This window comes from Schistocerca nitens, chromosome 5, assembly GCF_023898315.1.
Source record: "Schistocerca nitens isolate TAMUIC-IGC-003100 chromosome 5, iqSchNite1.1, whole genome shotgun sequence".
In the NCBI taxonomy this organism is placed as follows: Eukaryota; Metazoa; Arthropoda; class Insecta; order Orthoptera; family Acrididae; genus Schistocerca; species Schistocerca nitens.
The window spans coordinates 683,044,069-683,070,086 of NC_064618.1; positions in this window are offsets into that span (position 1 = coordinate 683,044,069).

Consider the following 26,018-nt stretch of genomic DNA (forward strand, 5'->3'; position numbering starts at 1 on the left):
TAAATTTTAAATATTGGCGATCTATATTATCTGCTTATTTAGGTAAAATTTTAAGAAACTCTTAAACTCTAAATAATTTCAATATAAACATAGATACTTACTTATTAATGTTTTATTTAATTCCTTTTCTAGATGTGAAGATGATAATTAAACGTGATCGAAACCAGTTATCAAGTGTGATTAACTGCAAATGAGACTGTTATAAATGATTTTCAAAAGTATCTCTCTCTCTCTCTCTCTGTCTCTTTCTCTCTCTCTCCAGATTTAGGTTTTCGTGATCTCCTTAAATCGCTTAAGGCAAGTACGGGATGACTCCTTAGAAAGGGCTCAGACGGTGTTCTTCCCTATCCTTGCCGAATCTGAGCTTGTGCTACATGCAGGGTGAAAATTATTTAAACCGACAAACTCTGCGAGGTTGTAGGGGACACCAATACAAATATTTTTCCCTAATGTCATTTTTTCCTATGAGGTGTATTTAAACCGGTAGAGGAAGATTTCTCTGGTGGCAAATTAATTAAACCAACAAACATTTTGCAATTTTTTTATGACCAAGAGACAACACATTAACACAACCCAATTTCAATTGCAGTAGAGTTTCAAAAATACCACCATTGACACGTAAACAAAGGTTACACCGTCGGATCATGTTCTGTCTGACATGGGCAAAAAAAAAAACCCAGGAGTATCCTGAATTGTTCATGCTGCTGCTACTATCCGGGCAACCAGAACCTCTTCTGATGCAACAGGAGTTGCGTAAACAAGGTTGCGCTTCTCTATGGTTCAAATGGCTCTGAGCACTATGGGACTTAACATCTGTAGTCATCAGTCCCCTAGAACTTAGAACTACTTAAACCTAACTAACCTAAGGACATCACACACATCCATGCCCGAGGCAGGATTCGAACCTGCGACCGTAGCAGTCGCGCGGTTCCGGACTGACGCGCCTAGAACCGCGAGACCACCGCGGCCGGCTGCGCTTCTCTCCCCACACAAAAAAGTCCAGAGGGGGACATATCTGGGGATCGAGCAGGCCATGGTACAGGACCACCTCTGCCAATCCACGTTTCTGGGAACCGTCGTTCCAGGAATCGACGCACACGACGACTGAAATGTGCCGGCGCCCCGTCATGTTGGAACCACATGGGTTGTCTTGTAGGGAGCGTGACGTCTTCCAGCAATTCTGGCACTGCTCTGGCGAGAAAATTGTAATAGTGCCTGTCATTTAATGGCCTAGGTAGCAGATACGGCCTAATTAAACAGTCACCAACAACACCGATCCACACATTAACGAAGAACCGCACTTAATGAGCGCTAGTAACTGTGGCATGTCGGTTATCCTCACTCCAAACATGCGAATTGTGCATGTTGAAGACACCATCACGCCCGAACGTTTCTTCATCGGTAAACAACACAGAGGATGGAAATGTAGCATGCATTTCACACTGTTCCAGGTACCACTACGAAAACTGTGCTCTGGGTGGATAATCAACTGGTTCCAGGTTGTGGACACGCTGTAAGTGAAATGACGTAAAAATTGCTCTCGAAGGACTGTTCTTACATTCGTCTGATCCATCCCCATGTTACGTGCAATTGCACGAGTGCTGATTGAAGGATCCAGCTCCACATGCTGCAAGACAGCTTCCTCAAATTGCAGCGTTCTTACCGTGCGAAGGCGTCCCTGTCCAGGTAATCTGCTAAATGACCCGGTCTCACGCAGACGTTGGTACACAGCAGCAAAGGTCGTATGATGCGGGATACGGCGATTAGGATATTGTTGCTGATAAACCCGCTGTGCCGGTCGTCCGTTGTGGTGCGCTACGTAGTACGCACCAACCATATCAGTGTACTCACTCCAGGTGTATCGCTCCATTAGTAAACAGAGACAATGCACTACTACACTGGTGGACAGCAGTAGCCTACAACTGAAGAGCGTAATAAGCCCTCTAACAACTGAAGATCGTAATGTGACCACTAACAACTGAAGAGCGTAATACGGCCTCCACCGGTTTAAATAATCCTCATAGGAAAAAATGACATTAGGGAAAAATATTTGTTTTGATATCCCCAACAACCTCCCAGAGTTTGTCGGTTTAAATACTTTTCACCCTGTACGTAATGACCTCATCGTCAACACGATATAAACCCCAATATTCCCTCCTTACTTCATCTGCCTCTCGTGCTTTATGGACTGGAAGGAGTTGCCAACCACATATAATAACAGTTTGTGTTTGATTTTAAGAAACAAATGCAAATAAAGGTAATTTCACTATGTAAGTGGTCAAATATTCTTACAGTAGTAAGCCTCATTTTTTTCTGTGTCACGCTATTGGCTGAGGGTTGAATAGGGTAAGTTACCTCTCCTAATATTATGAATATTCAAATTGCTTTCGAACTGATTTACTATATTCACAGCACTGAGAAGATCTGATGGCAGATAGGGAAAACTGACTATAGCTCGGGTGCTCTTACGAAGAAAAACAAGACGTAGAGGACAGAGAAGCTGGCGCGATGACCTGCGATCATATGCAGGAACGTTACAGCCAATAATAGCATAGGACTGACATAAGTGGAAAAAGTTAAGAGTAAAGAACTTTGCCCAGCATTACGGTCAATGACAGCTATGAGGACTGCGATAAAAAATTAATAAAAATGTAAGCGATAATGGAAATTATTTCTCGAAACGCCTACTGGCCGTAATAAATTAAGTAGGAGCAAATGCTTTGATATTAAAAATTAATCGGTTGTTTAGACAGTTTCAAATCAGAGAATGGTTTATATTGAGATAAAGAAGAAATAGACGGTATATACCGAGCTTTCCTCGGGCGTTTTGGGCAATTTTTCACTTTGGTTTTGCCGGAGCGAAGAAGACGGGCAGGAGAGAACTACGTAGATTTCTCGCCGTCGGCTTTTCCTCCTTGACTGTTGTTCAGTACTAGGCTGGCAATAAATCACGCTCATCGAAATAAATACGAGAACGTATAGTGCAGCGTGAAGGGGAGAAAAATATTGCACCGGCAAACAGATGTATCCGGAGCATTACCCAGGCGAGGCGAAAAATGTCTTGCCGCTTTTTCTCGAGTCGCTATAAGCAGATTCTCATCACTCAAACTACAAGAGCTTCGGAAGTGTTAAAGGTAATGATAGCTATTTAGAAAGCGATGGAGTTTTGTAGCGAGCATTTTTCAAGCCTAACGCTTCCCGGATAAAATGATTAAGCATCATTAGCGAAAATGTCTCGGAGATGAATTGAATATATAGCCGAGTTCCGCAAGGGGCTGCGAGGGGGAGGGGGATTAAACCAGGAAATCATACGGGCGTTCCAATTTCAGGCAGAAATAACGAACCATCTGCTGCTTTTGCCGAGCAAACAATTTCTCACAACGACAGCACCGAAACGGCTGCAGGCAAATTTTTAGACAGTCTCATTTATAACGCGGCGCTTTTATGACGGGTGTGTGCGTGTGTATATATACGCTAAGGAATGATGGGCTTAAAGGAGGGAGGAAGGCGCGCAATGAAAGTAAAAAGAGACCTTGTAAAGTTTCTTCATCCCGCTATTTGTCAACAGCGCCCTGATGGATGCGGGGGATGAACAGCCATTTCAACGCGCTCCCTTCATTCTTACGTGCTCCTGCCCTTCCCGGTTCGTCCTAATCCGCGATGACTTTTTTGATGATGATGACGCCAATTTCGCACGCGCTGGCGTTCCTCGGGCCTTCCCCCTTTCTCCGTTTGTTCTGCGTTTCTTTCGTGCTGTGCGTGTGTATATATAAATTACCGGAACGCAAATCCGTCGGCGATTGTTTCGCGCGCGGCAGAGGAAAACACAGGTGGCCGAGAGGCGGGGCGCTGACGAAATGCGCCTGCGCGTATACCGCCCGCATAACTCCGCTCCCGCATCGGGGAAGGAATATTTCTCACGTTACAACGCCAGAAAGTGTTTTCGCCTTCCGGGCGCGCTATGGCATCTTTTTCTTGTTCCCCCTTCCTTCTCTTCATTTCGCATAAAGAACCGCTCGTATTACTCGCGCGAAAAGGTAAACGACAGTAATATCTCGTTCTTACTCCCATTTGGAATTCTTTGCATGTTCCGCGACGGATTGGGGGGTTTGAGCAGAAGGGGCAGGTACTTTGTCGGCAACGAAACAACGCTCTGCGATGCGCATGATCTGCTTTCCTGATTCCAAGCCGCCTGTGAAACATGAAACATGTAGCGATACACTGATACTGAAACATGGAAGCGATCTAATGCGCAACAGGCACGTCTCTTAATTCCTTTTTTTTTTTTTTTTTTTTTTTTTTGTAGTGGGTTTTGGAGAACACACCATGGACCCAGCAATTAAAACAATTGTGTGAGCGCACACAGAGCACATGATAAGAGATCGTCTCTAATAACCTTGGCGTAAACGGGATTTTAAATCCTAACAACATATTTTTATCACAGATAACAAATATAGTTGTTCAGGATTGTTGAGGGGGAGAAAGATAAGCAATAGATAAATACAGCAATTCCTTGCGCATTGGTAAGTAATCTAGTAATACAATGGTTTGCAAAAGATAAAGATTAAACAATACAAACATACAGGGCAAAACAACTACAAATACAGGATTTTATAGTATTGAGTGGACATAAAAAGAAACACTTTCCTACGCAACAAAAATGTCATAGGTGCACCGTTTTCCCGCAATGGGTCCGTTAAGGTTTAGACTTTACTGGTGTTGTTTTAGAAACTTTGCTGACATCCTGTGGATTTTCTTTTGTGGGGAGGATAAGAAATCAGGAGTGTCTATAGCTGCCTGACAGCTATAGACACTCCAGGGCAGTTGGTTGCCCGTTTGACTGAAGCTGCAGTCATTATTCATGAAACAACTGCTTGTTTTGGGCGTGTTAGACAATCGTTAGCAATCCGATGCCAGTTGGTGTATGGACAACATTTTCAGCAACGTACCTAAAACAACAGTTGTCATGTTATCCTCTTTGAATCCGAGCGAGGTGGCGCTGTGATTAGTACACCGGAGTCGCATTCGGAAGGACGGAGGTTCAAATCTGCGTCCGGCTCTCCAGATTTAGCTTTCCCGTCGTCTTCCTGAATCACACCAGGCAAATGCCGGAATGATTCCTTTGAAATGGCACGCCCGATTTACTTCCTCATCCTATAAACATTCCGAGCCTGTGCTCCGTCTCTAATGACCTCGATGTCGACGGGACGCTAACCGTAATCTTCTTTCCTCCTTTAGTCTCTGAACGTCACTAGCGTAAAATCTTCTTGGACCCCTAGCTGGAAAACAGTACAACTGTGACATTTTTGTCACGCAAGAAAAATGTGTTGTTTTTTATCTCCTCTAAACACAGATTTTGTATGCGCTGATTTTTTTACACTCTGTACTCTGAATATGATACTATCACTTGACAAACAGTCCATCTGATGGTACACAAGCGCTGCATGGGAATAAATCCGCAATTCTTTGTACAAGCTACAATATGTTGAAAAGTCCATAATGACTCTGTAAGCTGAGATACTTTCTGTTGGAAGTGGTGATATTATGAAACTGTGTAACAGATTAAGCAATTCGGAACGCCACAGTGACTTGCTAGTCGCAGTGTAGCGCACACGGTAAGGTGATTTAAATCACTTTCTGATGTAGAGTCGCACGAACACTATAAGAAGCATCTCATCTCACGTCTGTCATGTATAGGGGACTAGGGACGTTGCTGTGACGGAAGGAGGGTGGGTCAGGTTTTTGCGTCAAGCTCGGACTGGCGAAGAAAATCACTCCAGAATATTTCAAAGGAACCATACATTTGCCTTAAGCGATTTAGGGAAACCACGGAAAAACTGTGTCTGTGATTTAAACTGCTGTCTGCCCGAATGCCAGCCGGATGACTTACCACTATGACACCCCCTCGACGCTGTGATGAAAACGGTTCCTTATCGTCAGAGATGCCAAAATTTTCTTATGTATCTCTATAGTGACTTTTTCAGTAACGTCGCTGCTACGATTTATCGAAGGTAAATAATAAAAACATTTTCGATATATCGAATACGTGGTGTAGAGTTTCAGAAGTTTGATACATAGAAATGAGGGGGTCTTGTTTCTGTGCTGATGTAGTGAGAAGAACACAATTTTTGAGAAGAAAAAGTGATTTACAGTAACAATTGAAATAGCTACACTATCAATATTTTTGAGGCAGTCTATTAAAGGAAAGGAGATTTACTAAAAGCTTGTTACAGAGTCTTTTTAGTTTGTTTTCCTGTGTTGGTGTTACTAACCATTTAAAACAGATTTTCCGTTTTGACAGAAGTCGCAACACCATTTGTGTGCTACCTTGCTTAAATGTGGTGTCGGATGCACTTATTGGTGTTGAGAAGTAGAGTGATTTTTTTCTGATTCAACGTCTCGGAGCATGAGACAAAGGCATTTCATTACTCATAGTAACAGTTCGGTGCACGGCATCTGTGAAATGTTTCCGTACATAAGTTTCAGAAACAATGTCCTATCACACTTGATTGGCATTAAGCTAAACTGAGTGGGCAATTTAAAAAATAGACGGAAGATGCAATATGACTCTCTACCAACTGCAACAAATTACACAAGGTTTTTCACATGGACTTAGTGGAACAACCGCTCTGATCTGATCGAGACTCATAGTTACCTACTGGAATAAGTCGTGTAGTTCACCTTGAAATTTGTGGTAAACTTCTATGGGACAAAACTGCTGAGGTCATTGGTCCCAAGACTTACACACTACTTAATATAACTTAAACTAACTTACGCTAAGGACAAACACACACACACACCCATGCCCGAGAGAGGACTCGAACCTCCGACGGACCCGTGACAAGGCACCCTACACCGCGCCGCTAGTTAGACCTTTATATTAGGGTGAAGCACACGAACATGTCAAGGAATATAAACGAAGTCAGTAAGACTTCCAAGTCCTGCCATAATAAAGCATCTGCCATACAGATGAGTTGAGATGTCATATCAATGTGTTACTAGAAATTCTTACTGACTCTTCGTTCTCTTAAGCGTATTTCACAGAATGTGTAAATGGCAGTGATTACTTGTGTCCAGTTCCCAGTAAAAGTACATAGGAAATATAATTACGGAAGCTCGAAATGATGGGAAAATGGATCGATACTATCTATAGATCTCGACAAAAAAATCAATATTTCCGATACATCGCAGCCATATCTGTCTGTTATGAACGTCAAGTTCCTTGTTCACTTAGTCATATTCGACACGACATAAATTTCTGAAAGATGCTTATGTAGCTGAGGAACGATGTGTATCACTTCTGTTTAACATTAACAGCTTCATAGCCGGCAGCTTTCTTGGTCGTTCTCGGATGTTAGATAATTGTGAAATATTGAAACCTCCGAAACTCACCATCAGCTCTCAGCTCGGTGGGTACCGAAGAGGAATACTGAATACCAGCCTAATGAAAGGAAATGTGGATGCATTGCCAATGTAAAGATGGAATATAACGTCTACATTTTATATGTAAAACTAAACTCCGTCCGAAGGCCCAACGGTACCGACCGGCCGCCGTGTCATCCTCAGTCCACAGGCGTCACCGAATGCAGATATGGAGGGGCATGTGGTCAGTACACCGCTCTCCTGGCTGTATATCAGTTTACGCTACTTCTCAATCAAGTAGCTTCTCGGTTTGCCTCAGAAAGGGTGAGTGCACTTCGCTTGCCAACAGCGCTAGGCAGACCGGACGGCCACCAACCCGAGTGCTAGCCCAGCCCGACAGCGCTTAACTTCAGCAGTCTGTGGGGAACCGTTGTTACCACTGCGGCAAGGCCATTGGCGACATTTTATATGTAGTGGAAAATAATTTGTCACGTACAACTTGTAGTACGTAATATCATAAATGTGCCTGAAAATAACAAGTCGTAGAAATCACATGATTTAAAAAAGGTCGTTTACATTACAGCCTACTGTGGACCGTGTTTCCTTTCATTAATGATATAAGGGAGATGTGAGACTACAGCTTTCTTCGAAAATGTCCGTGAATGTTGTCACAAAACGAAGAAAATACAGGAGCCACGCTGATAACTTTTCAGATCGGTTTCTACAGCTATCTTGCCTGGCTGTGACGTATCATTTACTAGATCATAGGAGCATGTATAGATCAAGGATTATACGTGAGGTGTAATTTTCGTTGTAGTAAAATGAGCGTAGGAATATCACCGAGTTTCAGAAGACGTGGCCGGACAACCTCTACCTGGGTTGCTCCCTGAGCGACGAGATTGATTTGCTATGAGGTCAATGCATCTTGTTGGCACAATGTTAAGATTACTAGCAGCACAGAGATACTATCGGAATGAAATATTCTGTAGTAAACTGCTACTACTAACGAAAGGGGGGGGGGCAGTAGTCTGACGTGACTGCGGCAAAACACAATAACACTGTGGTAGCAGTGCTGATTGACTGAAGGACATGACAAGGGAAATGCATAAGTGACCTCTGCCAAAGCGGCGCAGCTGAGGACTACGCGACAGCGAAATTAAATCACATTTGTTTTCTTATATAAGGAGCGATGAAAATGTTTCCGTTCGAATGCCGTACAGTCCAGAATCAGTATACGTTCAGTCAGAAACGCCATGAGCATTGAGACAAACATCCCACTGACGCACCAAGGTGAAGATACGCGTTTGGGGAACACCGTGTCCTGCTGCGCGGAGAAGTCTGCAACTGCCTTCTGCAGACCCTCACCTGACAGGAACAGTTGATTCTTCAAGGCCTTGTTTAAGGGGCCGAAGGGATGATAATCACATGGGCAGAGATCAGGATTACAGGGCAGGTGTCTTCCACTTGAGTTGTCGTAACACCTGCGTTACGACATTTTCGGTATGGGGACGTGCGTCATCATGAAGCAGCAGCACCGTTTGTCGCACCATTCCACAACGGGGATTTTCGACAGACATGCTGCCCGATACATATTCTCCATTCTTCGATGGATACCTGCCGGCAACCAGGAAAAAGATAACAGCACGTTGGTCCTGTTTAGACCCATTTGGTAATAAAATCGTCATAATTCAAATTTCCGCATTTACTGCACGCACGTCGGGAAGACACGAATATCACGTAATCCCTTGCCTACGTGTCACTGCTTATCTACCCGCATTCGAGTCGAGCTATGTCGCATGTACTGTGCAGCAACGCTCTCAAACTGAAACTTTATGATCGCTTCTCATAATTCTATGTGGGTCGTTTAATAAGTATTGCCCCACTTTTTTTTCTCAGAACAAATTTATTGTTAAGAGTCAGAATTTACTGACAATATACATTAACATGTCTCGTCAAAGTCCTATTTTTCTAAGTAGTCTCCACCACGTTCTAAGGCCGTACGCCTACGTTGTGGAAGAGCGTGTATTCCCTGCTGGTGAAAGTTCTTGTCCTGTAGGCGTAGCCATGTTTTCACTGCATGACTGACACTCTCGTCATCTTAAAAGTGTGTTCCCCGTAGAGAATCTTTAAGCGGGCCAAAGATATGCACGATTCAGCATGTCTGAAGCAGTGGTTGTGACAAGACATCCCGAGCGTGGCTGATCATGGAGCTCTATTTCTGCATTTCCTGAGGCTGTAACTGTCTTTACCCGTCGCCCAATTGTAGTCCTATCAACTGCAGCATCGCCATACAGAGGAAGCAAACGTTTATGGATGTTCACCACGGTTTCTTTTTCTGCACACAAGGACTTGATAACAGCAAGCTGCTTGTAACGCGAGTCGTATGTAGATGCCACTTTGACGCTGTCTTACTGCTCTGCCATCTGCCGGAACGGTTCGAAACTTCACCGGCTCACAGAACAAACATCAAATGTGAAGCACCAACAAGGAAGTTTTTCTATGTATATTAATGGCTTTTTTTAAAAAAAATGTGTATCATTACTTATTGAACGACCCTCGTATAACACGCGAAGGCCAGGTTTGTGATATGATAGAAATAAGACGCCAAGATGAAAGTTGATTATATTGAGAGGCACCCAGATGCCTTGCTCACACTGTGGCATCAAGCAGTCAGGCCTGCAAGATGAGTGGTCTGCCAAGCGAGTGGATTCATTCTTATTTATCGAGTAACATGAACACTCGTACTCACAATTAAGTTACAAATTATCCTCCTGTATGAATAATACGCAACGGAAACGCACATCTGACTATCAGTAATTTACAGAACTCTGACTGTTCACTACGGACTGGCAATACCACATTTTCTTTTTGTCTTTTAACGGCTTTTATCAACACCTGGCCATCGCACTAAATATGAGTGGCGCACACATTATAAATTCTGGATATCATGACAACATACCATTCGAAGGAAAAGGCCACCAATCTTTTTCTTTTCACTATCTTATTTATTCCGATGAATTCTATAACCTAAACACACAAATTCTATAACCTACAACAATAACACATGAGAAATTCCGTCCAGTGGGCATGGCTTTACATTGGTGATTCTCTACCTTATGGTCTGGTAATTATTTAACGCTACAGTGCACTTTCTGGATAGGATGGTGGATCTTTTGCTATATCTCACACTTCGACTCTCACAATCATCGTCACGAAACTTTCCTCCAGGTCGAGCGGTACAGAAGGAACAAGTATAACCCACTAATCTTTTGAAACTACCTTGCTATTCTCCCATGCAAACCACACATACCCAAATTGCATGACATACACCACACTACAACATGGAATACAATACAATAAATAGTCACAACACTATCACTTTCAGCTTTCCCACTTCAATTAGTATTTATCCCAGTTTCACACGACACTGCCCCACTTTGTAACTCTACTTTCCTACTATGAATTCTGGAGATATATGCACGTCTTCCTGTGCAATGCAAGCCACGTGGCGTTGCTGGATAGACGGTCGACTCACCTTGCTTCTCTCTCAGAGTTTGAATCTGGCGTCACACGGAATCATATCACGCAAAGTAATATTAAGAACATATTCATCACACACGCGAGTCCTCAACTGATACCATGGACGAGTACTTCTCTTTATCCTTTGTCTCATACACAGATTGAGACTCACACAGTACTCACCACGTGGAAGTACTCGTCTCTAATTTCAAGTCCTGCACACGCCATTTCTTAAATATTTCTGTAGTGGACTGTTAAGGCAGCCAGTCCACAGTGAAGTAGCCGAAAGGACACGCGTCAACTCACGCCGTCTGGCGTTAAGTCTGGAACAGGATACGTGATGAATGTGATAAAGAAAAGAACGTAGCTACTAGAACACTTAACTTTTATATCGTCCTTTGGTATACAGCATTCTTGATGATACAAGTGAGACTATCTTGAGATACATGCAATGGTACAAATGGCGCCTTGCTAGGTCGTAGCCATTAACTTAGCGGAAGGCTATTCTAACTGTCTCTCGGCAAATGAGAGAAAAGGTTCGTACGTGTAGCCGCTAGCAATGTCGTCCGTACAACTGGGACGAGTGCTAGTACGACTCTCGAGACCTGCCTTGTGGTGGCGCTCGGTCTGCGATCCTGACAGTGGCGACACGCGGGTCCGACATGTACTAATGGACCGCGGCCGATTTAAGCTACCACCTAGCAAGTGTGATGTCTGGCGGTGACACCACAATTTCAACTTATGGTACACACGCTATTTCTTAAATATTTCAACTTATTTTACACACGCTAGTAATTCAGCTTAACTTGAGCACACGGAAGTATTTCAACTTATTGCTACACGTGGTTTCGTTGTGACCGTTGGTCACTTCCGAAGATTACTACGATCCCATTAATATTACCTGCCTGACATTTAATTCTCCCCACAAAAGTTCCTGAAATAGAGAAATTATTATTTCAAACTACTCTTAAATATTCCACATGCATACCATGTCTCCACTCTTTTGTCTTTACGGAGCACACCTAAGACAGGTCTTAACAACACAAGATAGCGGCAGAGTGCTGAAACATGGCCGTTCTTCAGGTCCTCTCGCACCCCTGCTGAAGTGGGGGAGCACCTTGCTACCGTATTGGTCAGCCACATTTCAGGCGCTCAAAGCTCAGGTAAATTTCATCTCTTTGGTCCCACCAAAGGTGGCCAAAGGATCGTCTCAAAGATGATGATATATTCACATTCACTATCTGCGGTTAGCAGACGACCATACATTCATTCATTTCACAGATCTCACCAAACCGGATGTAGGGATTTACTTTGTGGGAGTGCACATGTGATCAATTAAATAAATAAATTGTCATTCTTTCCCACACTGGGAATACTTCGCTGTATTAATTGAAATTGAGTTATTTTACAAAAAAAGTGTGTTGTTCTGACAAAAATAATGAAATATGTTGTACCTATTTTCAATGTCGGGCGGTACTGTACCCTTTCAATATACCCTGATGAGCAAAAACATTGCGACCACTGGTCACTGCGGGACTGAATGCTCGGTTGTGGCCTCGCAGTCACGCGACGCGGCAAGGAAAATACACCAGCGGAACCGAAATCAATAGAGAATCACTCTGACAACGATACAGGGTGAAAGTGGTGAAACACACTGACGTAAGATGGGTGTTTGGTTAATTTGCGGCAGGGACCAAACGGCGAGGTCATTGGTCCCATTGGATTCGGAAATGTTGGGGAAGGAAGCCGGCAATGCCCTTTCAAAGGAACCATACTATAATTTTGCCTGAAGAGATTTAGGGAAATCACGGAAAACCTGAATCAGGATGGCTGCCCTTCCGAATGAGAGTCCAGTGTGCATTGCGCCACCTCGCTCGGTGACGTAAGGGACTTCGACAAAGGGCAGATTGTTGTGAACCAGACCTGGGAACGAACATCTAAGAAACGGAGAAGCTGGTCAGCTGTTCTACTGTATTGTGCTACAGTCACGAGCGTCTATGGAAGGTGGTGAAACCGCGAGTAGGTGTAAAAGTTTTGGACGTCCACGCCGCACCTCAGAATGTGGAGGTAGAAAAATTACCGTGTCTGTAGAGAAAATAAGCAGCAACCTATATCACATCTGACGACAGTGTTCATACGATGCTAGTACAGGTACAAGTGCTTCGGTGCACAGCCCTCGACACACACTGTAAACATTGGGCTCCACAAAGGACAACTCCTACTTACTTCCATGGAGACCCAACAACATTGTCAATTACGGTTAAGTGGGCACTGAATCATCAAGATTGGACCTTAGATCAATGGAAACGTACCGTCTGGTTGTATGAATCACGTTTATTGTAACTCCAAGTCGACGATCGTCTCGGGATACGCCATAATCTACTGAGACACGCAGGCAGGCCGGTGCGGGCAGCATCGTGGTATGGGGGACATTCACCGTGGTCCGACAGGAAGAAGATGCTGTGACATGCAAATGATTAGCTTTTCAGAGCATTCACACAAGGTTGGCACCGGTGGCGACACCTACAACGTGCTGACATGAGGAAAGTTTCCAACTGATTTTTCATACACAAACAGCAGTTGACCGGCGTTGCCTGGTGAAACGTTGTTGTGATGCCTCGTGTAAGGAGGAGAAATGCGTACCATCACGTTTCCGACTTTGATAAAGGTCGGACTTACTCCTCGCGATTACGGTTCAACGTATCGCGACATTGTTGCTCCCGTTGGTCGAGATCCAATGACTGTTAACAGAATATGGAATCGGTGGTTTCAGGAGGGTAATACGGAACGCCGTGCTGGATCCCAACGGCCTCGTACCACTAGCAGTCGAAATGACAGACATCTTATCCGCATGGCTGTAGCGGATCGTGCAGCCACGTCTCGATCCCTGAGTCAACAGATGGGGACGTTTGCAAGACAACAACCATCTTCACGAACAGTTCGACGACGTTTGCGGCAGCATGGACTATCAGCTCGGAGACCATGGCTGCGGTTACCCCTTGACGCTGCATCACAGATAGAGTGCCATTGGTTACACGTCTCGGTCACCCCTTGTTCGGATTGACGGTGCTTTGAACAATGGACATTACATTTCAGATGTGTTACGACCCGTGGCTCTACCCTTCATTCGATCCCTGCGAAACCCTACATTTCAGCAGGATAATGCACGACCGCATGTTGCAGGTGCTGCACGGGTCTTTCTGGATACAGGAAATGTTCGACTGCTGCCCTGGCCAGCACATTCTCCAGATCTCTCACCAATTGAAAACGCCTGGTCAGTGGTGGCTGAGCAACTGGCTCGTCACAATACGCCAGTCACTACTCTTGATGAACTCTGGTATCGTGTTGAAGCTTCATGGGCAGCTGTACCTGTACACGTCATCCAAGCTCTGTCTGACTCAATGCCCAGGCGTATTAAGGCCGTTATTAAGGCCAGAGGTGGTTGTTCTGGGTACTGATTTCTCAGGATCTATGCACCCAAATTGCGTGAAAATGTAATAACATGTCAGTTCTAGTATAATATATTTGTCCAATGAATACCCGTTTGCTGGCCGGGGTGGCCGAGCGATTCTAGGCGCTACAGTCTGGAACCGCGCAACCGCTACGGTCGCAGGTTCGAATCCTGCCTCGGGCATGGATGTGTGTGATGTCCATACGTTAAGTTAGGTTTAAGTAGTTCTAAGTTCTAGGGGACTGATGACCTCGGAAGTTAAGTCCCATAGTGCTCAGAGCCATTTGAACCAAATTTGAATACCCGTTTATCATCTGAATTTCTTCTTGGTGTAGCAAATTTAATGGCCAGTAGTGTATTTTATACCACAAACAAAAAGCGAATGGCAAAAAGACTGACACCACGATTCTGCTGAATTGAAGGAATTCAGTCGTGCCAAGCGGAAAATGCCGCAGCGGAATGCTAAATCGAACGTCACGCCATACCGAGCACTTCCGAGAAGTATAGAACTAAGCCGATATGGGCCGAGTCTCTACTAGCACGCGGCCCGCACATCGCACTCGTGTGCAGTTTGCCCGTAATGTCTAATCAGGATTTCGCGATACCTACGGTTATTTTACGCAATTGTTTTAGTACATGCCTAGATTCTTTGTTTGATGCTGGTTCTTGAAACTTTTTAGAGCTGTTTCCGCGGAAAATCAAGCGTCTATCTTGAAGTGTTAGACAGTTAAGGTCTTCAGCATCTCCTTGACACTCTCACACTGGTCCAAAGAACCTATGTGATCCTGCTTGAATAACTCCATGATGCCTGCTACTGATAACGGAAACGTAACAACACCTACAGCTAAATCAACAATTTTGCCATCGCAAGTATTTTTATGATGAAAGAGCGAACAAATGTACCTAGGAAGTTATTACATCCAGAGTAACTTACAGCATGTAGTCACTGACTTTAACTAAAAATGATGTACTGATAGATGAAAAATCTTTTAACAGGATGCTTCTAAATAGCCTGAAACTGTGCAACGTAAAATAAATAAGTTGTAGGCATGATGGGGTCACTGAAAAAATTCAAAGCAACCAGGGTAAAAAAAGCATCAAACCTGTGACCATTTCTATTGCACTTCTTTGGCTACGTTCAAAACAACCTGTTACTCCTGTCTGATATCGGTGGCACGCAATGTAGCAGTATTCCATGCGGGTCACACGTGTGATTTGTGAGAAATTTCCTTTGTAGACAAAATTTCCTCAGTACCCTCAAATGAACTACAATCTGCCAGCTGCTTTGACCACGACTTTATGTGAATCATCTGAAAAAGAAATGAGGTCAATATTAACACTGGCTGCCATGTCATTGATAAATAAGATGATGAACAGGGCTCCTATCATACTTCTCTGGGGTGCACCTTAACTTACTTTTAAATATGTTGACATTCATGAAAGATTACAATCCGAGTCCACCCTTGCAAGAAATCCTTAATACACTCGTACTTCCGTTATAGTGATACGAAAGTAAGAAGATGGTAGTGGCAGCGTCCCGTGTATACGTGACTCAGGAGCCCATGGCGTCATTCTGTCGTGACTGTCCGTATCGGGCCCTTCGAAGTGCCCGTAGAACATCTAACGTGATTGTCACGTTAGGTTGGATATTGTGAAATGCTTAGCCACTGGAGTATTCATTCCAGGTAGCATAATGCAGGGGTTTCCAAACTGTGCGTCGCGGCTCCTAGAGACGTCGCCGTCTTACAGTACGGGCGTCATTGTGGTTCGGTAAACATGATGATCTGATTTACTTGCTTTCTGAGTAAAGGAACAAGGTGTGCCAAGGACGTAGCCAGGATTTTCTCAAAGGAGGAGTGGAGGGTTCCGATTCCTTAAGGAGGACCTTAAAAAGACTCAAGTTTTTCATTTATTCTTAAAATTTCCATAAAAGCGACAAACGATTTTGTTCGAAAACGATTTCGGAGTTTTCACCAAGCAGGGATATAATCTCCTTACTTAGGAGTGCTATATTATGACAAACCACTCACTTCACACACTCTTCTTCTTTCAGTCTGGATGTGAGCTGAGGAAGTGATCAAGAACGGCCAAGAGCTAATTTTTTGGGGCACCGTAATTATTACTGAGGGGACTTTTGGAATAAAGAGATCTGTGTTCGACAGAGAACCTAGAACAATTTTTTGTGGCGAAAATGCAAATGATCCAGCGTTATTCAGTCTTGCACTCTCCAAAATTTTCTCGTTTAACTATACATCTCCCATTTCTTGCAATGTAAGGAAGATCATTTTCTGTATTAAAGAATGTCCCAGGAGACAAATGCATGAGCCTGAATAAGGATAATTTTGTTTGTTACTTATTTATCATATGGTTTTGAGTGCCGGGAGTCTCTAAAGAGATGCTCGACTCGCCCTCGATGCAACTCTTTTATAAGCAAAGTCTCTGCATCTTTAAGAGAATTGGACTCTTTTTAAGGAAAGAAGGGTATTCGGAAGAAATTGGATGTGATCTATAGTAAGGAACCAACCACAGCATTTGTCTAAATTGAAAATGAGAAATTAAAGACAACCATTTTCAAGGCTGCTGCGGATGGATTGAAACCACCTTGCCTCCCGAATCTAGAGACTGCTAGCTCAGCGGATCGATACGCAGAACTACCCAAGGCGGTGGAGAATTTGAAAAAAAATGGTTGTTGTAAACTGCTTTAAAATAAAATAAAATCCATCGCAACAAAAGACTGAATTTGAAATTGAATGTTTTTCCTTTGATTGTGCATGTTTAGTCATTTGATAGTACATGAACGCATGCACATTTTAAGATGTAATTGTGTGTGGGACTGTTGGCTTCAGTTATTACAGTATTATGAGAGCTTAAATAGATTTTGGACGGAAGTAGGAAGTGGGAGGGAGGAATGTAGACTGCAGTCAGCTCGGATCTCAGATGAATTCAAACGGCCCGAAAAAAAGAAATCTTTTAGAAACAGACGAACTACAAACAATATCCTGTCATCACATACCTCTTCCGCTCTCCACCCCCCCCCCCCCCCCAGCCACCACCCATTCCCCATCATTCCGTATCGGAACTGGTTTTCGTAACTGAGTATCGCCCCAGTGACCAGATCGGTCACCAGTCTATTCCAGTCTCGTATTGTTCGTGGAAAGAAGGATTGTCGGTATGCTTCTGTGTGGGCTCTAATCTCTCTGATTTTATCCTCATGGTCTCTTCGCGAGATATACGTAGGAGGGTGTAATATACTGCTTGACTCTTCGGTGAAGGTATGTTCTCGAAACTTTAACAAAAGCCCGTACCGAGCTACTGAGCGTCTCTCCTGCAGAGTCTCCCACTGGAGTTTATCTATCATCTCCGTAACGCTTTGGCGAGTACTAAATGATCCTGTAACGAAGCGCGCTGCTCTCCGTTGGATCTTCTCTATCTCTTCTATCAACCCTATCTGGTAAGGATCCCACACTGCTGAGCAGTATTCAAGCAGTGGGCGAACAAGCGTACTGTAACCTACTTCCTTTGTTTTCGGATTGCATTTCCTTAGGAGTCTTCCAATGAATCTCAGTCGGGCATCTGCTTTACCGACGATCAACTTTATATGATCATTCCATTTTAAATCACTCCTAATGCGTACTCCCAGATAATTTATGGAATTAACTGCTTCCAGTTGCTGACCTGCTGTTTTGTAGCTAAATGATAAGGGATCTATCTTTGTATGTATTCGCAGCACATTACACTTGTCTACATTGAGATTCAATTGCCATTCCCTGCACCTTGCGTCAATTCGCTGCAGATCCTCCTGCCATTTGCACTGCTAATGATATAACATTGAGCAAATTTTTTAAAGAAACACAACAATCGCCGTTTGGGCGATATTTTTATTTATGGACGTAATTTTTGGGAGACACAGACAATGCAATGTGTATTTTTATGCACTGATTTTAATTTAATGTTATGTATAATGATATTTACTGCTCCGCTGCCTTACGAAATACTGAAATACTGCAACCGCAAAGTTCTACTAGCCTCCAAATAAGGAATCCAGTGCTAACACTAAACTGCTATTGGTAGGTAATTAGGCTATTATAGTAGTGCGTATATATTTTTAACTTGCCATAACGCTAGCAGATGAATCAAAATCGGTTTTCCTCTTCTTTTTTTGTTACAAACTTATCCATAGTTCTAGACTATCACAATAGCATAAAACAATAAACGGTAGCACTTACATTAAATTTAACTGCAAGTAAGAACCGAACTGATTAACAAAACGACAGCTGATCTCAAGCAAGGCCAACAATAGGACTTGGCTAAAATAGGAATGAGCGATAGCCGATAGTGCTATGGATGTATTTTATATTGAGCCAAGGACCTAGAAACGATGTAGAGGCTTCGTCCCGCTGTAGCCCTCAGTGGTTCACAACCCCACAACAGGCCACAGCAGTCCACCCACCCCACCGCCGCCCCACGCCGACCCCAAGGTTATTGCGCGGTTCGCCCCCAGTGAACTCCCCCCCCCCCTCCCCATCTCCCGGGAATGTCTCATACCAGACGAGTGTAGCCCCAGATGTTAGCATGGTAGAGTAATTATGGTGTACACATATGTGGAGACAGTGTTTGCGCAGCAATCGCCGACATAGTGTAACTGAGGCGGACTACGGCAACCAGCCCACATTCGCCGAAGCAGATGGCAAACCGCCTTAAAAAACCATCCACAGGCTGGCTGGCACACCGGACATCGATACTAATCCGCCGGATGGATTTGTGCCGGAAACCGGCACGCCTTCCCGCTTGGGAAGCAACACATTAGACGGCGCGGCTAACCGGGCGAGCAGCTTAAATCTATGGTTGGCCTTGCTGACTATCGATAGGCCTATTCCTTTTTCGTGTATGATTGGAAATCAAAATATGTTTCAATTTCGTTAAACGGCAACTAGGTTGTGTGTAATTTCATTTAGGTGATTTGGGGGGGGGGGGGGGCGGTCCGAACTTCCTGGACTCCCCCACCCCTTTGGCTACGGCATTGCGTGAGCGGTAGCAGCGACATCCAGCGAGCCAGCAAGTAGGTGTTGTTACTATGGCAGTGTGGTAGATGGCAGTCGAATCGTTTTACGTGTCTCATTTATTTTTATTTTGTAACAACGAGTTCGAAAGTTAGTTTTGTCGCATCCAGACTGTTTTGAACTATTGTCTCTCTTCTGTGATTTGCGATTGTCTGTCAGCATGAGTTTTTTTCAAATGTAATTACCAAACGTTATGCTTCAAATGTATCAAGCAGTTCTGAAGACATGAGAAGAGGAAAATGCAGAAAGTCGACGACAGTTACGTGAATTTCGATTTTACGTGTATTGCTACCGGAACTGAAGAGTGACCACAGTCGTAGGTACTGAAAGCATGCTTCTTAATAAAATGAAACGACGTTTGGGGTCAAATCACAGTAGTGTGGTAAACAATTCACGAGAATATTTTTCCCCCGAGTTAAAAGAAAGTACAGAGAAAAAAACTTGTTTAATGCAAGTTACAATTCCTACAAAGGATTTTCTTTCATCTTTCAAAGTTGCCTACCGCGTAACAAGGAGCAGCAAACCTCGAATCATAGGGGAACGCCTTATTCTACCAGCTGCTCTGGAGATGCTATCTGTTATGATGAGTGAATCCGCTATCAAGCAACTGGCAAGTGTGCCCTTGTTAGACAAGACTATCAGTCGTCGAGTTCTCAATACAGCTTGTGGGGTAACGGTTTCTTTTTTTTTATTATTATTCCTATGGGACCAAACTGCTGAGGTCATCGGCCCCTAGACGTACACACTACTTAAACTCACTTAATGCTAAGGACAACACTCACACCCGTGCCCGAGGGAGGACTCGAACCTCCGGCGGGAGGGGCCGCACGATTAGTGACGTGGCGCCTCTAACCACGCGGCGGTGGCGGGTTTAAATAGGACGATGGTTGTTACTATGGTACGCCGTCTTTCCCACGCGAGCCTGGCAACTAATTTCGTGGTCAGCCAGAAAGCGAAGGAAACCATACTGACCTTAGTTTCCAGTCTGCACGGCCACATTCTGGTCCAGCCCACCGAAAGAAGTGTTTCTATTCTCCTTCTACTTAGCGGGGTCAGGACTATGATTTTAAATGAAAGTGTAATGTTCTAGTTCATACATGTATTGAGTAAATTCTCTCATGTAGAACATTTTGAAATTCACTATATTTAATTGACAGTAAATCTTTTTATCATAAATAGCACCACTTTGGCAGTTGGCTCTGAGCACTACGGGACTTAACATCTGTGGTCATCAGTCCCCTAGAACTTAGAACTACTTAAACCTAACTAACCTAAGGACATCACACACATCCAAGCCCGAGGCAGGATTCGAACCTGCGACCGTAGCAGTCCCACGGTTCCGGACTGAGCGCCTAGAACCGCTAGACCACCGCGGCCGGCCTTTGGCAGTTCAGAGGCGACCTCCACGGTACGCTTCTATCAGGTTGTCTTACGCCCTAACTAATAATACTCAAATGAATGTTTGAAATAAATGCTCGCCATAAAAGTGGAAATAATAGTCGCCACTTGCCACGTGGATTTGTAATTATCACGGACGGCACACTAACAGTTATTTTGGCGAATTCTAAGCGATCCAGGACTGTGTACGTTCCTCGCGAGTTCACTATCCGTTTTTACCGCAAATACGGGATTTATCACAGTTCGTCTCTGACGCCACCCGGGGCAGAGCACGATTCGACGTTTAACAGACTTAGATCTTATATCTGCTGAGTGCAAAGTGAACTTTAATACTTAAAAATAAAAAATTGAGATACGGTACACTACAGCGTCACCAGCCTTCCGCGGTCTAACTGTGTTGGTGAGACAGTAAATATAAACCATAGGGCAGAGACATTGCGTCACTGCAATACACTTTGGAGGTGTGGCGGTGGGACTTGGAGTTCCGTACCACCCTGCAACGGTGACAGTATTCTGTCCGGCATAAAAACGTAGTCCGACATGGGCAGGTATGATTCGAAAGTCGTGGACGTGGAATGGAGGACTAGTCCTGGCAAAAGAGGCAGCCGTGGTGGGCGTGCCAGGCCCACGCTAGTCCTGTTTGGAAGCCGATTCCTCGAGGATGGTCAGCGGAACCGGATGGCGATGTCAGCGAGGTGGATGTGTAGTCCCAACGTGGGGTAGCCCGTGGACAGTGTCCCGTAGGGCAACCACTTTCTCATAGAGCCACTGCGCGTTGTTGCGTTTGGTCTCCTTGACGGGGACGATATCTGCTTCCTCATGGAGAGTCACAACCCGCGTGAGTGGCGGGGCGTGCAGGCTCCACCTGAGAACCTTGCTCTGCAAGCGCTGCAGCGTCCGCATCCTGGTGACACTAATCGTGGCCCATGCAGTGCAGCCATACGTGACGGCAGGCAGGAACTACTGTTTTTTTTTCTTTATTGTTATTTTGAAACCTGGTTACAGGCAGGCCTGCAGCAGCATACCACGCCGCTGTGTGGCCGCAGAGAAACACAAAGATACAAATGAAGAAAATTAGAAAAAAGATGGTGGACATATAAACGGAGACAAACACTTTTTAAAATACAAGGTGCCGTTCACGGGCGTAGAGTCCAAGATAAAATTGTTCAGACACTTGGACACAGACAGAGACGAAAATTGTCACACGTGAACGTAGGTGCACAAAACGAATAACACTGAACCACATAAGCACAAAACGACGGCACACACAGAACACGAGGCGTTGATCTCCGGCGCGCGAATGTTCACTAACCGTGTACGAGTCCGGGGACCTGCCAAGATAGGAGGAGGGGGGGGGTGGGAGAGAGGAGAGCAGATGCCATGGGCAGGGGAGATAGGGGGAAGGGGGAAGGGGGAGGGGAAGCCCAGGGGAAGAGGGGAGGAGGGAGGGGACGGGGGAAAAGGAAAGAGAAGGGAAGGGAAGAGAAGGGAGGGAGGGTGTCTAAAGGAAAGGACACAGGAAGTGGGGGGGGAGGATCAAAGTTGATAGGAGGGGTAGATGGAGGGGAGGAGGACATCATCAGGGAGGGGGAGCTGGCGGAAGCCACCTTGGGAGAGGGTAAGGAGGGTGGAGAGATGGAGACCGGGTGGGACGTGGGAATACAGGCGCGGCAGCAGGCGGGGGTGGGAGAGGATGGGTGAGACAAGTGGGTGAGGAGGATCGAGTTTGTGGGAGGTGTACAGGATCCGTATCCTCTCAAGGAAAAGGAGGAGGTGGGGGAAGGGGATGAGATCATACAGGATCCGCGTGGGGGAGGGGAGGCGGATGCGATAGGTGAGGTGGAGAGCATGGCGTTCAAGGATTTGTAGGGATTTATAAAAGGGAGGGGGGGGGGCGGAGATCCAGGCCGGATGGGCGTAACATAGGATAGGACGGATAAGGGATTTATAGGTGTGGAGGATGGTGGAGGGGTCCAGACCCCACGTACGGTCAGAAAGGAGCTTGAGGAGATGGAGCCAGGAGCGTGCCTTGGCTTGGATTGTCCGGAGATGGGGAGTCCAGGAGAAGCGACGGTCGAGGGTGACGCCAAGGTACTTAAGGGTGGGAGTGAGGGCGATAGGACGGCCATAGATGGTGAGATAGAAATCAAGGAGGCGGAAGGAAGGGGTGGTTTTGCCGACAATGATCGCCTGGGTTTTGGAGGGATTGACCTGGAGCAACCACTGGTTGCACCAAGCGGTGAACCGGTCAAGATGGGATTGGAGAAGGTATTGGGAGCGCTGCAGGGTGGGGGCAAGGGCAAGGAAGGCGGTGTCATCGGAAAACTGGAGAAGGTGGACGGGGGGTGACGGCGGCGGCATGTCCGCCGTATACAAAAGGTACAAAAGGGGGGAGAGGACGGAGCCTTGGGGCACACCGGCGGAGGGGAAAAAGGTGTAGAAGTCGGTGTTATGGATGGTGACGTAGGAAGGACGGTGGGAGAGAAAGGAGACGATCAGACGGACGTAGTTAATGGGAATGGCGAAGGTTTGGAGCTTGAGGAGGAGACCAGCATGCCATACGCGGTCATAAGCTCGTTCGAGGTCCAGGGAGAGGAAGATTGCGGAGCGACGGGAATTAAGCTGGTCGGAAAGGAGATGAGTGAGGTGAAGGAGAAGACCGTCGGAAGAGAAGGATGGCCGAAAGCCACACTAGATAACGGGAAGGAGGCGGTGCTGGCGGAGATGCTGGTGTATGCGGCGGGTGAGGATGGATTCCAGGACCTTGCTGAAGACCGAGGTAAGGCTGATGGGACGGTAGGAGGAGACGGTGGACGGCGGTTTGTCAGGTTTAAGGAACATCAGGATACGGGAGGTTTTCCACAGGTCGGGGTAGTAACTGGTGGACAGGACTACATTGTAGAGCCTGACCAGGGTGGAGAGGAAAGAGACAGGAGCTTCACGAAGGTGACGGTAGGTGACACGATCGTGACCAGGAGCGGTGTTGCGTTTTGTGCGGAGTGTAGCAATGAGATCCGGTGTAGTGATAGGGGCATTGAGTTCCGTGTGTGCAATGTCGTCCAAGTACTGGAAACCAGGAGCGAGGGGAGGGACAGAGGTGTCAGTTCGATCGCGGACATCCGGGAAGAGGGAGTAATCGAACTGGGGTTCATCAGGGATGGAAAAGACATCGGAGAGGTAAGAGGCAAAGTGATTGGCCTTACTAAGGGAGTCAGGGAAGGGGTGATCATCATGGAGAAGAGGATAGTAGGGGGAGGGTTTAGTTCCGGTAAGGCGACGGAAGGCTGACCAGAACTTGGACGAATTGATAGGTAGGGTAGCATTTAAACGGGTGCATGTCTGTCGCCAGTCCCGGTGTTTCTTAGCCGCGAGCAAATTACGAATGTGTCGCTGGAGTTGCCGGTGCCGTCGTAGTGTGTCCGGGTCACGCGTGCGGGGGAAGGCACGGTAGAGACGGTGGGATTCACGGAGGATGAGGACGGCCTGTGGGGGTAAGGTAGGACGGTGGGGGTGGACGGCGACAGGAACTACTGCTTCTCGGGCTGTATTTATATATACTTGCCGCAGCGGACGGCCGAGGTGACATCTGTTGTCTACTGCCTTAACACACCGCAGAAGCCGCAGAACGACCGCTGCCTCGGACACATAATCTTTAGTAACAGAGTTATGAATAAATTTAGAACCTTCTTAATTTTTAAATTTTTAAGTGTATTTAGGTTAGTTATTTGAAAGCACAGAAAGTTTCAGTTCGCCGGAATAAAAGCTTTGCCTTCTAAAATTTTTATCGTGGAACTAACGGTAGATCGTTACCTCTGATCCATAACTGTACTAGAACTTGTATTGGCTATTATTAATACTACAACCCTAAAATTTGGTATAGCTCTATTACTTAGTAGATTTTATCATCTGCTTTAACTATAATTTTTATCATTAAAATTACAGGTACTTAATCTATTACAAATGGGTATATTTTAGTTACAAATCTGGTTTTTATTAAATTACTCAAAAACTATAGGAGGTAGCTTAACGTGGTCTCTTAGTTATGATTTTTAGGATGAACTGAAGCGTAAAACAAATTTTTACGTTTCTAAGTACAGTTTTTAGCGTTTTTCATTTTTCTTAAAAACGGGGATTCCGGGTGTAATTTTCGTTCTTTAGCTATGAAACTTGCTCCAATTATTTATGAGCTCCATAGGCACACTCTGACCATATTCTGGCTTTCTAGCTTTATTATTTAGCGCCACTTTTTTTCTTAAAACTACATTTTTACAGAAACTATCAAGTCTAGGTACATAAAGACTTATTTGAAAGCACAGAAAGTTTCAGTTCGCCGGAATAAAAGCTTTGCCTTCTAAAATTTTTATCGTGGAACTAACGGTAGATCGTTACCTCTGATCCATAACTGTACTAGAACTTGTATTGGCTATTATTAATACTACAACATATTTGAAATGTTATTACAATAAAATATATGATAACCAAGTATTATAAGTCCGGGCACAGTCGCTCGCGTCTGTATCTCACACGCGATATAGCGCTTGTTTTGCTTCAGGCTGACGACATTAATGATCATTTGGTTGAAAACTCAAAGCTAATGTTGGTTCAAATGGCTCTGAGCACTATGGGACTTAACATCTATGGTCATCAGTCCCCTAGAACTTAGAACTACTTAAACCTAACTAACCTAAGGACATCACACAACACCCAGTCATCACGAGGCAGAGAAAATCCCTGACCCCGCCGGGAATCGAACAGCTAATGTTGATTCAGTTGGATGATTATACAGAGAACCACAACGATGTGCATCTAATTTGTTATTAACGGTCTGTACATAACAACATATTTCATGAAGATCTTCTTTTCTGTAGGAAAATAACTCTTAGGAAAAAAACCAAAGGACCTCTCTGTGCTACTATACTCTTTTGTGGATGAAAACAGCATTGACTGGAAAAATTGTGTAGGTGTGTGTGTATAGACGGAAGCCTCAGTATGGCTGGATGATACGCCAGATTGCAAGCTGTGATTCGTGAAGAGACTCTTCATGCTATTTTGACATACTTGCTTATTCACAGAGAAGGGCTGTCTTCAAAATCAAGAAACCTGTCTTTCATGAAATTCTTCACTCGGTGGCCTAAACGGTGAACTACATTAAAAATCGTATACTTAAGTGGAGATGTTTCCAACAAATGTGCGTTGATACGCAGACTGAACACAGTTCGTTAATTTAT